Source organism: Macrosteles quadrilineatus, unplaced genomic scaffold (genome assembly GCF_028750875.1).
Source record: "Macrosteles quadrilineatus isolate MER2022 unplaced genomic scaffold, UCM_ALF_1.0 Scaffold_5__1_contigs__length_97177068, whole genome shotgun sequence".
In the NCBI taxonomy this organism is placed as follows: domain Eukaryota; kingdom Metazoa; phylum Arthropoda; class Insecta; order Hemiptera; family Cicadellidae; genus Macrosteles; species Macrosteles quadrilineatus.
Window position 1 is genome coordinate 62,642,582 of NW_026542598.1, and position 14,147 is coordinate 62,656,728.

A 14,147-nucleotide genomic window follows, 5' to 3' on the forward strand; every position below is an offset into this window, starting at 1 on the left:
ACAAAATTAAAATTGAAAATGTACAATGTGAGCAATTTTATATAAGTATAAGGAATATTCTATATGTTGGTACTCTTAAATCTTTTATCTACATAGTTAAAAGGATTTCAAAATACATTTATGGAATGGATTCTTAGGATGTGTGTGGTGTTGGGGTTAATTTAAAGCACCAAAACTAATCAAGAGATGTGACATAACTTGACTTAAAATTACAAATTCGAACATAACTTTCAGTGTCTGATCATGAATCTAGTTGTTCAAGATGTAAACAAAAAATCACTAGAAATAGAAATCACACAACCATGGAATCTTTAAGTCGCTTGGAGATTTTCAATCTATAGTTGTTGTTCACCATTTTCCTTAAACAAAAAATATAGGTTGCAATGACAAAATGTAGATGATCGAAGTGCGATTGAATAAAAGCCCTCCTCACCCGTGAACTTATTGAGTTGGGGTGCAAAACCCGGCAAAATCAAATTTTTGACATCATAGCAGCACAAAGAAAATCGACTGGTAGAAAATTACTGACACTATTAAGTAAACGTTCACACCAATGGCTAAACTTACTAGAATAATTAAAATACCACCCCCCCCCCGCAGCAAACCTGCAGACTAAACGAACTTCCTTTTGCCCGATTGGATTTTCAATTAAATCTATTTAAATCACATTTTGTTTAACAAGTACCTAAGTTTGCTGCTACAGGGAAGGTAATAAATTGGGGTTTTGGTAGAATATAATAGCTTAGTATAAAGTAAGTTAATTTCCGAAGTTTGATAAAGATATATCCATTAAAAAACCAAACTACAACAGTTTACTTAATCTCCATAAGAATAGCATGGTAATTTTTTATTTACTATTTTTTCCATGACCATTAACCGTAAAAAAAACCCTTCATTATACTAAATTATTTGTTTTTAAGCTCTAAAAAATGGTACAGTACTAAGAGAAATTAAAGAATAATCAAAGAATCAAAGAAATAAACAAACTGTTTTAGGATTTAAATACATGATGGTTGTTAAATAAACACTCCATATTTAGTCAGCGACATATATAAATTGTTGTTTTTATTTTTTCGAAGGGGCAATTTCTAGAGAGTTGTTTGATTCTAAGTTACCTTGCATGCAGCTTTTGTTCTTTTAGAAATCTCTACGCGATTTTATTGTATACACGTGTGATTTTCACCCGCGTCCGCGTCCCTACGCACTCCACAAAGCTGCACTTTAAATTTGACGGGCTGTGTATGTGATATAGTGTAAAAAGACGATCTCCTCCACAATCCTCCTGAATATTACCTTTTTGTTTTAGTGATTAAACCCAATTTTGTTTTGTTCATACTGCTATATGGTACTGCACATTCTAATGCAGGTGCTGCTACCTGTTGGCTTCAGTCTACATCAGTGAAAACGCTGGAACTGTCGGTAAGGTAGATCTGACTTGGCAGTTAATGAATATACGAATACATCCGAAACGACAGTAAAATAAATGTGTCTCAAAGCTTTCCTGCTGCTTTTAATTATACGGCTTTTCAACATTAGATTGATATTAGATTACAAAAAAGACCTCTATGGAAATTTCTATTGCAATAATATGTTAAAAATTTTAATTTAGCAAATAAGTAAACAATATAAGAGCTAAACTTAATAATTTAGCATACATGTATCGTAACACAAAATTAGTATATGTCATGTTAGACACTTGACTAATAAATTGACTAATAAAGTTTTAGGGTCTTGTGCAAAGGAAATTTATTTTGCTAAAAATAACACTGATTGGAAATTCAAGTAAATTATTTTATCCATCGGAAATAAAATTACATGTCAACTCGCTTTGATATAACAAAAGTATTGTACATGATATGTACAGTAACATATTAAAATGCTAACGTTTATATGTTATTTACTTATTGCTTTAATTGAAATGTCATGTCAGTAGTACAAACGCCCTGCAATATTACACAATTTGTAAAAAAACTAATTTTGACGTCTTTGTAACAGATTGAATTTGTTATCAATCAAACAATTTAATTATTTCGATTTGTTATACATTTGTTTGCTCACGATAAACTAAACTGATATTTTGTCACTTATAAATCCATTTACCTCTCTATGTCTACAGTACCTATGATAGAAGTATAGAAAATAATTTAGCACATAGTTGTTATCACTGTTTTTACTAATATAATAATTACGGATTCATTACCTTTCGAATACTAATTGCTGTACAAAAATGACGTAGCTGTATAGCTTTAGATTTGGAATGTTAGTTTAAGCAACAATGCTACTGTCATACTGTTTTTGGAATTGTTTTTATTATAAATTATAAATTCATAAACCACTCATGTGTAACGGACATATATCAGAAGATAATGCTGAATTGATATTAGTAACGTACTCGTTCTTTATATATAGTTTCCTTTATATTGAGAATGTATTGGAATTAAGATTGACAAATTGGAGTATAATCTATGAAAATACAAGCAGGATCATGTGCAGGGACAATCGAAGTTACTAATTGTTCTTTTGGTTTAGAAAACGCCTTTATTATTGGGTTACTGTACACATTAAAACATTTTCTCAGTTTGTCAGTTTGTTGACTAATTTGCCTTTCTACCACTAGCATTTAGGATTTCTACCATCTTAATTTAATAATTAAATAATTTACACCACGCATGAACATTACACTAAAATGCCAATATTTCATTCATATTTGTTGCGGCGATTATTTTATTAGATTAAAAGGCATGGACACTAAAACTTTCTTAAGCCTAAAATTTTGTGAAAAAAAAACACTTTCAATAATTTTCAAATTGAAACATTCCAACAGCAGCACATTGCCCCACCCTGCATGTACCGTACAAAGCACACCCCGAGGCTATGCTGGGGAGACATAATTACCTTGTGAAATATAAACAAGTGATTTGATCAAACCAAAACAGATGTACCGGACATCACAACTGTGCTCAACACGGACAGGGATGTAAATGGTCAACGTTGTAATTTTTTACCCCTTGTGCAAAAATGTGTATTACTTTGGACCTTGACTATACGAGGCTATAAGGTTGTTCATTGTCCGATGAAATTCAAACGGGTTAGCAAGACCATCCAGGTGATGAGATTGTTGTTAGTAATATAAACAAAATGTACTTAGTTGTATTAAGCACTCGACAAAGTGTGCTGTTGTACATTACTGATTTTTGTCGAAATCAAAAACTTATAAAGAAAACTAATAGGATGACTTGTACTTGATAAGCTATAACATCTTTTTTGGCAACAAAAAATAATAACAAAAAATAAGGCAGAAATTACACTTTTATACTTTTACGCATAAGTTCTTTTTGTTTCGGTACCCAAAAATCAAAGGTGTAAGCAATTATTTACTGTATCTAATTTTTATATTTATTTCAAGAAAATAGTCAAATTAGAAAAGATATTAAGACCACCAGTTCTTAAACCAATGCTATGAGATTGATATTTGCAAACAGTTGTCAAACTTTATTATTTAATGAATAGATTGTGTTTTAACTGTTCAGCTCAGTTTAAATGACTAGTTCAAACGACTAAACATTGACGTATGATTTTCACAATTAGGGTCTTTACAACTGTACATTAGCTGCAAATAAAGTTTACATTGATAACTTACTACAGTACTATCCTTCTTAAAATAAAAATAATAATTGTAGTCACGAAATGCTAGTAATGGAGTACAACTAAACAATGCTTACGAACAAATTGTCATCGAACGCGAAATATACTCCCATGTTAAAAGACACCTTAAATATTAGCAGATTCATCTCCCTACATAACCAAAAGAACCAATTCAGTAATGGTTTTAATGCCACTGGCATAACTGTTAATACCACAGTTGACCAACACATTTGTGGTTTACCAGAACTGCAAGAGAGCATTGATGGTATACCATGATAATGTCGCCGGTTTACCAAGGTATGTTTGGTTTGGTAGCTTCTGGTATTCGGTTGGTAGTTGTTCTACACGGGAACAGTGGAATGCAGTAGTAGCATATACAGTACGTGCATGCAATGTGAAAAACTGTCATCGAAGCTAGTTACATTTTACTCGTGCTTCACAATGGAGTGAGGATTTAAAAGTAGGATACTTGGACCCAAAAGTAGGATTCATCTTCCACTGTAGAGAAGATTTACAACCCCGCCATTAATTATAGAAACAAAGCTTATCTGTGAATCGTAGTTTTGTAAATAATATAATAAATGAGCTGTGTGGCAAAATTATACCACAACATTTTTTAAATGCAAAAAAGTAAATTTAAATGGCTAGTAAAATATTACATTACAAATTTTCAATATCACTTCAAATCGTAGTGCTACACCCTATAGTATAGGACATTTTCTTACGAATTACACATTTGGTAAGTAATGTGTTGTTTGGACGATACAAACGACCAAATATGAAACATTGTGAAACTTTTATACCAACCAACAATGTGGTGTTCAACATCTTACTTAACAACAAAAACATTACCCGGAAAACAGAGCTGCGATATTTCAATGTTCACAAGACAAGTAGAGGGCGCAGGTGGTGAGCAAGTTTTGTTTTGTGTAAGTTTTAAAACACTCGCAAGACTAAGGGGTGCCATCATAATCCCTCTTGAAGGGTTTCAAATACTTTCTTTTGTGAATTTATTTTCGTAAACAACAGTATTAACGGTCACCTTTTTTGTATGAAACGAAACGATACTTGTATGTTTACTTTCGGACCAGTAACATAATTAGTTTATGTTTATGATCCATACCGTGTCTGTTCTAGAATACCCATCCTCAGTTGATACAACCCGAACAAATATAGTTTTCGAGTAAATTTGGCAGTCATTAAAATATGAGTTGGTGGTAGATATGTACGGTATTTCATTTCCATGCGCTAGGTGGTTTCCTTTGTTAGAGGAAACACAATTTTATCAACCGTTGGGTAACTTTAAACTCATATATACCAAAAATAGTCAATTACATAAAATAGCTTACATTAATATGATAGACTAACATATGTGTTCTAGCTGTATGTGTATGCTCAATTCATTGTTTCAATATCGGCGGTTTTGTGGGTCGGCGTGGTGAGCGGCGGGTTTATAATGTAGTAATATTAATTTGCCCACACACGGTAAACGCAACACCAGATGATTAAGTGGGTGGTGGAGGGGGATGTAATTATTGTGCAAGTGAAATACAAACAGCTGATTTGATCAAACAACAACAGCAACATAGGACATGCAGTTGTAGCCATTGGAATTGGCTAAACACTGTAAGTTTGACAGAGAACATCGGAATATTATAATGTAATGTAACTATAGTAACTGTCTAGATCCTCTCTGTAATATTAAACAATATAGGTGGTTTGTCTGTGTATATTATGTTTGCTGTGGGTGACTGAATAGATAGAGTACTGAACCGACCGGGTTGAAGTTAAAAAAGATTGCTATAAAATACGCCTATTTGCTAGCTTAGCTAACACACAGTCCTACCCAGTGGCCAGTAACCATATCCTGAAACCCTTCGGGATAGGCCATGGTTGCCCAAGCTTAAGAGGTAGAGCCTTTGGAAGTTCATATTTATTTATGTATGCGAAATTTATGGGTTCATGTTTAAATTTTAGTTCCTTTCATGAACAATTAATCAAAGATGACTTTTTAAGACTAAGTGAAACGATTAAGTTTTGTTACCATAAACAACGGACACCTCCGCGCCCCCTCCTCGTTGCGTAGACTACACACTAACACACTATGAATTAATAAACTAATTCCCTTCCACATGATTATGTTATCAGGTGTGTATCGAACATCTGTGAACGTAGAGAGTGTTGGTAGTAATTAACATTTTATAATCGTATAGCGTACTAAGACACAAATTTATCCGACGATGGAAATAAAATAGTACAGCACTTACATTAAATACAAACATTTACAAATGTAAAATAAGCTCCTTCCGTGATCAAATGATGTTAAGTTACAATCAAGAGTAAAATATTTTAATTTAGTTTTTTAGGGTGAATCTAAAAGTGAATATATTTTCAAATTCACCAAATTTTAACTAGAAAAGATCTAGAACTAGAAAAGACTAGCCTCTTTTCTTGTGTAAAATACACTTTCCTTAACCAATGAAACACGTTAGTATTGTCTTGGGTTGCCAATTCTCCGCAAACATCATATGTTAGCAAGTTAGACAGCATTACCACAGTAAGATTAGTTGAGTTTGCAGACTTAAACCTTAGTTAATGTTTTCGCTAACCACGCGTAAGGCACCTGCCTGAGGCCGCCAAACCTAATATTGACAATTGAATAAGACGACAACTCCAACCCTAGTAGTAATATACTGGCTCTGTTGTGATTTATTACATTTGTTCCCCAATTTAAGCATCTCTCGACGTAGCCTACATATTTCGACATTACAAGTTTTGCTTATTATATAAGGAGCGACAGGAAATAAATCTTAAAGCTAAATATTCTATTTAGTAGCAAAATCTGGAAAGATAAGTCAATTTACAACATTTTGACCAAATCAATGTCCTGGATACAGTCTTCAAGCATACGTAACTTCCTAAAATATTTGTGTTTCGGTATGTGTGTTCAAATTTACAGTATAGATTAATGAAATAAGTTTCTACAGAATTTTGAGTGAGAAGTTTTTCAGTTTTAAATTCCAAAAGATGTGTTTTTGCTAGTAAATGGGTAATGTTAACTACACTTATGACTTATGACTTTGTATCTGATTGGATATGTACTTTAATCCCACAATAAAACAATTCGTCAGTTTGACGCACGAACCCAAAAAAACGTAGTCCCTGGTGAAATGTTTTTACATGATGTAAAAGCACAACGCTCCACGTTGATTACCAATGTCACAATCAGGTATAATCTGGTAAGCCATTGTGAACCGTAATCCTCTGAGCAAAGAGTTTAAAGTCGCGTCACCTGTGGAGTGGATTACTGGATGTATTTGGTGACTGCAACTCATTTAAATATTCTGTGTGGATATTAAATAAACTAAACGGCTTTAAAATAATCGTTTCCAGTGTTTTAGTAAACTGTATACTGTTTTTATTGAACTGGCAAACTACTTAAACTGGTGTTTAAAAATTTCCCAGATGCAACAAAGTTGTGATGTTATTACACCATTTTAGTGAATGTAGAGTTCATGGAAATTGTATACATTTTGTGAATCAGTTAGGAATAAAAAGAATTTTGTACATTAAAGGTTTAATCTATACAGGGGTCATAAAATTAGGAAAACAATCGGCGAAAGTTTCAGTTGACCGGGTCAGTTATATTTTAGTTACTCCGATGGTGGTTTGCTGCAGCAGGTGAGTATTTCTGTAAGTTCACCAACGCTGTCATACCGTCGCCTAAGATGTAATTGGCCACAATTAAATGATAATTGCAATGTCAATAGTCAAATCCTGGGCAATGTTGTATTTTTACATGCTATTAACAACTGATAGCTACTGTAAGATAACCTTCTTTGAAGCGTTTCCATCAAAACCTAAAACATTTAAAAAAAAGTATAACAATACGAAAAAAATTTGACCTGCCGTGACCAGGATTCGAACCTGGGTTATTGCGGCCACAACGCAATGTCCTAACCACTAGACGATCACGGCTATCTGGTCATGGTACAAGACAGTGTTGAGGAGGTTTATGGTAGAACGGAACGGACAAACGGACCATGAAGAAGAGGAAACAGCGCACCGCGCGAAGCGAGAGCAAGTGAGAGAGTGAATGGACCAGATATTCTCGGAGACAATGACTTGGTGTACACCACACTAGTTCTTATCTATAAAATATGTTATGTTTGGATTATATAAGCTACTGTACTACAAGATATTGGGATGTATATTTTCATCATACTGTGCACATTGTCACTTTGTGTTTAATTTGTTTCAGAGGCATTGGCTTTTCTTACAATATTCGTAACGGAATAATCCAAACCATGATCTTTAATGATGACACCTTGGTCCAAAATTGAGTTCGCTCAAGATCTAACCAGCAACCTTCAGGTTTTAAGGCAAGCACTATAACCACGTGGCTACCCTGACACACACATTCTCTTTATTGTACACATACAGCTACGTAACACACTAACACAGACTATCCCTATTGAAAGATTTCCAAAGCTGAAGAACGTATCTATATAAATAAAATTAGAGTTTTGTCTGTACATTGCTCAGAATTATATATTTTTAGGTTATTTTTACGTTTTATACATTAAAGAAGCAGAAACGAGTCTTATCTCTATTTCTGTCTGTCTGTCTGTCTTTCCCTCTGTCTGTAACACTCAAGATGGCATTTTACGCAATCTTCTCCGTGAAAACCAGAGTACCTATCAAGATCCAAGTCATTTTAATGTATTCACTGAATTGGCGATAGTGTCTTCAGTGATTAAAATATAGCCTCACTACTTTGTAAATAAAATTACGGACGTTCAAAAATGCAGTTTTGTGCGATTTTTGTCAAATTTTCGTATAATTTTTATCACGTAATCGTCTATGAAATAACGAACAGCTGTTCGGATCAAGATTATTTTTTCTAGCTGTCACTGATATGTTTACAAATGTTGTTTACAAATACCGCAACCATTTCGAATCACGTTTTGAAAGTAAATCCTAACCAAGTGAGATTAAAAAGTTTTTCTTACATAACGGATTTAATTAATCGCAAGTGCAATAATATAGTGTAATAGTGTAACCGTAAATGAAATTAAATAACTAGGCATCATCCAGATCAGGAACCAAAAATTATTTGTGTATAAAATTGTTCTTGAGTTTTGATAACCAGAAAAAAGACCTTGAATCAGTGTTGTTAGGGCTGGGACACTTAATGATCGTCGCACAATAGCTTACAAACAAGGTTTCCACACATTGACGGCGCTTCAATGGCGATTGTAAAGTGTGTAAAGTAAAAAAATCACAACTGCAGTAGGTGATTGTAAAAGAGGTTTACGGATGATGCTAAACTCGCTTTTCCAATGTGTCACTTTCTGTTTCTACTCACCGTGTAATGCAATCGCTGGACCATACATCAAATAGGCACATAGCCCATCTCTTGGGTATATACGCCTACCCATTTATTCATCTAACAACCTATTTTCGATGACGATCCTTGATACCAGTACTTTTCCATAGAATTCATGGCCTACCTACTTAAGAAATAAAATTACAAATGTCCAAAAACCCAACATTGTGTGAATTTTGTCACATTGAACTGACTACTATCAAGATCCCCGTACGTAGAACGGGCACACAGCTAGTTGCATTCTAAAAGAAAACATAGGCCTTAATAATAAACAAATAATATACCTAAGTAAATATTTTGTGAATAATAGTTATTTGTGTATTAAGAGTGCAAAGTACGTCATTGCCGCTCGAGAACTGTAGATGGCCGCAATAAGATTTAGCTGAGTGTCACCATACATTTCGAGAGCGGCAATGACTGTGCTCATAATATACACAAGACTTTTTCCCCCACCAAAATTAGCTTATCATAACACAAAGATCAACTTTTTAGCTGTATATAAAATGTCATTTAAATTATGTTATTAGCTATCACTTGTCAACGTACCGGATTCGCGGCTGTGGTAGGTGTAGAAACAACAATGAAATCAGCTGATTGGCGAGTGGGACTTGTCCATTCCCACTCTAGAGCGGCAATGAGTTATTTTGCGTACTCTTCACAGGTATGGCAATGTGATTATTTCCATACAGGAATATTTAAAAAGCGAAGTAAGAAAATCACTAGTGCCCATGGCACTATTTTGCAAGAATATGCACAAAGCCATGATATTACGCTGTAATAAAAATAATAAAAGAATAAGAGGATTCGTTTGTTACTTAACGAGAAAATTGTTCATCACTGTTGATATTTTTATCGATAGATAAATATAAAGTTTGTACTGTACTTACAACTTTATCACACTGTACGATTACCTGAAACAAAAATCAAACTTAGTCGAGGCTTCCTGGACTGTAAATGTTAAAAAAATTTCAGCTTTTTTATAGGTATAAATAAATAAATTAAACTACAACACTTTCTAATAAGGGGTTATTTTACAACTGTATATCATATACTATTATCTCAAATCTACTGATAGATGAAGTATTAAGATTCTATTAGGGAATTGAATTTAAACATTAGATTTACATTTAAAAACGTCAAAGTATTATCCAATATTAATGGATATTATCCTGAACGGAGGGCTTAGAATTTTAAACAGTTACATGGTAAATGTATTGAGCTTCAAATATCAAGTTCACAAAATATTATTAACTTAAAATTTGAATTAATCATAGTAGGCAACGACACTTTTCCCTGATAAAAAAATAGTCAGTCTATTTTCAAATAGTTATAAATGCAGAATCTAAGTGTATGTATTTCCTTACTGATGATGGATTTCCTTACTGATGGATGATTGTAGCTCCAGAATATGCTAACTGTGGCAATCTGTGATTAGAGTCATAAAATAACATTACAATTTAAAAATAAGCCAGGAGAAATGATAACATTCTAGACAATAAATAAAAATAGGTTTAAAAAACTGGTTGGAATAACAGTTTATTAAAGTATCCGCTTACCTGCAGGTTTAATTCAAAGGGGGTTTAATAACTTACTTAGAAATATAAACTAGTAGATTGAAAAATCACATTATTCCCTTAAATAAAGGAATAACTAGCTATTCCATTGCTAATGTTAAACTTCTTACCAAAAGAATTTTGTTTTTGAAATAGAATAAATGGTTAAATGGTAAAATCAATCGTATTGACTATAGTTGTTCACCAAATTATAAAAAAATTATCTTAAGCGAGAATGTAACAATGCGTTCACACTTTTATTTCAAAACAACCACTATCTTAAAAACATTTGTTATCCTGATTCATTTAAGGCCTATCGAAATTGACGTGTGTGTGTAGTAGTTAAGTGATTCTGACAGATAATAGTTCATTTGGGTATTTTTTTTAATTCAAAAAGTACCTAAGAATCTGCAATGTATGAACGTGCGTTGTATTAGATGCACAAGAGGAAAGGTAAATGTAAGGATAAGCCATGTATTATGTAGGCCCATTAGACTTACTTCGTCATCGCAGAGGATTTCTTGTTCTTAGTTTCTTACAGTAATCTCCATTGAAAGCCCTGGCCTGTTACGAACATTTCGGCCACCTTATATTTGAACAATATTTATTTAGACGAAATAAAGTTGTACAAATAGATTTGAGGACTTATATGTGTTAGTTGTACCTTCGACTCTAAATATTTGGTCAGTAAACCTCATAAAGTCTTTGATTAGGTAATCAATAATCATATGACTTTGAATCAAATTTCGACTTAATAAGTTCTACGGAAGGTTCACCCCTTACACTGTAATAACCATAGAGCTGAAAGCTGAAAGACCTTCTTAAATTCCTCTTCAGATCTAGGTCTGTACTTCTAGTCCTAGTCGGGCTTACAGCATAATCCTGGTTTCATCATAAGAGACGTGAAAGATTCTACGTAAAACTAAAAACATTTACAAAAGTACGAATATCATAAACATTATTAACTTATCAAAACTGATAAAAATGTCCTGTTGTATACAGTTGTTTGAAATCTTAGTCAATTGAACATAAGAAGATAACGTCAGTTATAATCTAGTTACTGATATATTAATTGACAATGGCTATATATTTGTGGGCCTGAAGAAAGAGTTGTATGAATATCAACCTCATAAAGCTTGAGGTTAATCGTGAAGGTTTCATAATTATTGTTAAATTCAAATCCTTAGAAAGATTCATTCCGTATTAAATAAAAAAAACATGACGACTTCACGACCCGGGTGGAACTCACCGAGCATACGAACTTCAGAAAAATAAAAAAAAAACACAAACGAATGTTTGCTAGAAAATAGAGCTGAATGACGGGTTCTATTCAATGGTTCAGTTTGATGAGGAATCACTAGGAAAGCTGGATGAAAAGTCCATGGATCAGAAGAGAAAGAGGCCAATTAAAAAACGTCTTCACACGAATGGATTAATCATCATATGGCTTTTAATAAATGAGGTTCTTCAACACAGAGAAAGCTCATTAACTTACAGTCATATATTTATTTTCTAAATATAATAGATGGACCTACAGTTTAAATTTATCTCTGAGCCATAAGGATTAACGTGACATACACAGCTATTAAACGCCATCGGTAAATGGGATGTAAATTTGGATATCCAGGAGCTATAAGTACCACTGACAAGTAAGGTTCAGCAGGTATACAATCTCATTATAAATAATAAAACATTTAAAATTCTTTTAACACGTTGGGTGCTGATGACGGGAATTCCCGCAATTGCTTAACATTGAAATAAATGCAACTTTTATGTTCAAACATGTCGACAGCACGAATAGTGTTAAATGTGAAATTATAATCTATTTGCGGCACGGGCTGCAGTGGCAAAAGTTATTTTAACTGACCGTCCAGTCTATGATAACAACAAGAGTCTAAACATTAACACAACAAATCTTTCAGCTTTATTCTTTCTCAAAAGCCACAAATTCATCCAAACCCCCTCCAGTTATCAGTGTACAAGTTTTAACGGTAATGAAAATCCCGTTTCGTAACATAGAACTTCTGATTTATTTTCATTATGTGAATCCAACCGTTTGAAGGGGTTCTTAAGCATGAAACAAGCGGCACAAATTAGTTTATGAAACAAGCGAATTACTCTCGTAGCCTGCAGATATGCACTCACACAGACAACGTTACCTTTAACATAACTGAACATTTAGCTACTCAGAGAATATACAGAGTGCGCGCCTTTATAATACACTCTTTAGCAGCACAGAGGTCTGTTTCTTCTTTGTAGGTGAATTTATATTTTCATTACTCTATTTCGTATTTATATAAATTCAAGTGTTTTTTCCCTGTTTTACGTCCTATTTGTTCTGTGTGTTTTAATTAATCGTTTAAATAACTATTAACGTAACGGTCAGCAGTTAAATAAAACAATTAAACATTAAAACATAAAACAAAATATAAAATACGAATGCAAATTTTTCACATAATGATACAACGCGTAACCTGAGGAGTCATGCGGAAAATGCGTTATACAAAACTAAATGTATAGTTTAAACTTTTAATCCTAAACTCGTGACATTAGAAGATCTGCAATTCTATTAAATACTAATCTATCTAGCTGATATTTTTCTCTCTCGTTCAGGGCATGACGAGTACCAACGATACGTCTATTTGGTTTTTGGAAATGTAAAGAAATCATCAAACATTGTATGAAAGGATAAAATAACTTCTTGATCAGCATTGTAGGTGATATTTAATTTACGGAAAGTAAATAAAAGAAACGTATTATAACACTTAAAACATATATTTACTGTTATACTGTTACTCACAAGACGGTTACATAAAAGATGGTAAGTGGTGATCGATTTCGATTAGACACTCCAATCATCAGACCCAATAAGCAAATCGCGTAAAAATATGTAAGATGTGTAGGCTAATACAAGACGTTTCTTTTATTTACTTTCTGTAAGGAAAAGTTAAGATATAAAGTTAACTAGGTGCTAATTTCATCTCTAGCCTTTATTGAGAAACATCACTTGTTAAGAAACTATTTTAAAATTAAATGGTATAAGGAACTTAAATTTCATAACTTTTTAATTCAATTTAAAATATACAAAAATTAACAAGTGGTTTACAATTATGTGTAACAATGTGAGAAAAAATGCATGTAAGAAAAATTTGCTGTGTAAAATTCTACAAAATACAACCTAAAACGTTATCTACAATAATTCAACGCTTTTAGCAGGTCCACCGAGTCCATTCATTATCTGACATTAAGTCGATCAATTAGTTAGGGATTTGACAGACAGCCCACGAGAGACACGACTTTCAACTCTTTGTCAAAGGGATTAAGGCTGACAATGGCATATCACGTGATATCTTGTGGAGCCACTGATAATAATATCAGGTAGAATGACACTTTCATTTTGTCCATTGATGGCAGTATTTCTTTTATTAATACTAATAAATCATCTGTTCATCAATGATTCTATTGATCAATTCATTTAAATCAATGATGATTTGGCGATGACAATATGAGTTAGATTTAAGCCAAATGCAATGAGAAAACAGGTTCCTAGAATTCGTACT

The 14,147-nt window shown here is 33.0% G+C and overlaps 1 protein-coding gene and 1 non-coding gene across 2 annotated transcripts in view; both read right to left on the minus strand.

Moving 5' to 3' along the window:
* LOC128995177 (polypyrimidine tract-binding protein 2-like) overlaps positions 1-14,147 on the minus strand; it is a 533,132-nt gene that overhangs the window by 409,328 nt on the left and 109,657 nt on the right. The gene's annotated exons all lie outside the window — the stretch shown is intronic.
* Positions 7,552-7,623, minus strand: Trnah-gug (transfer RNA histidin (anticodon GUG)). Its single transcript has one exon. It is a non-coding gene; the product is annotated as a tRNA-His (tRNA).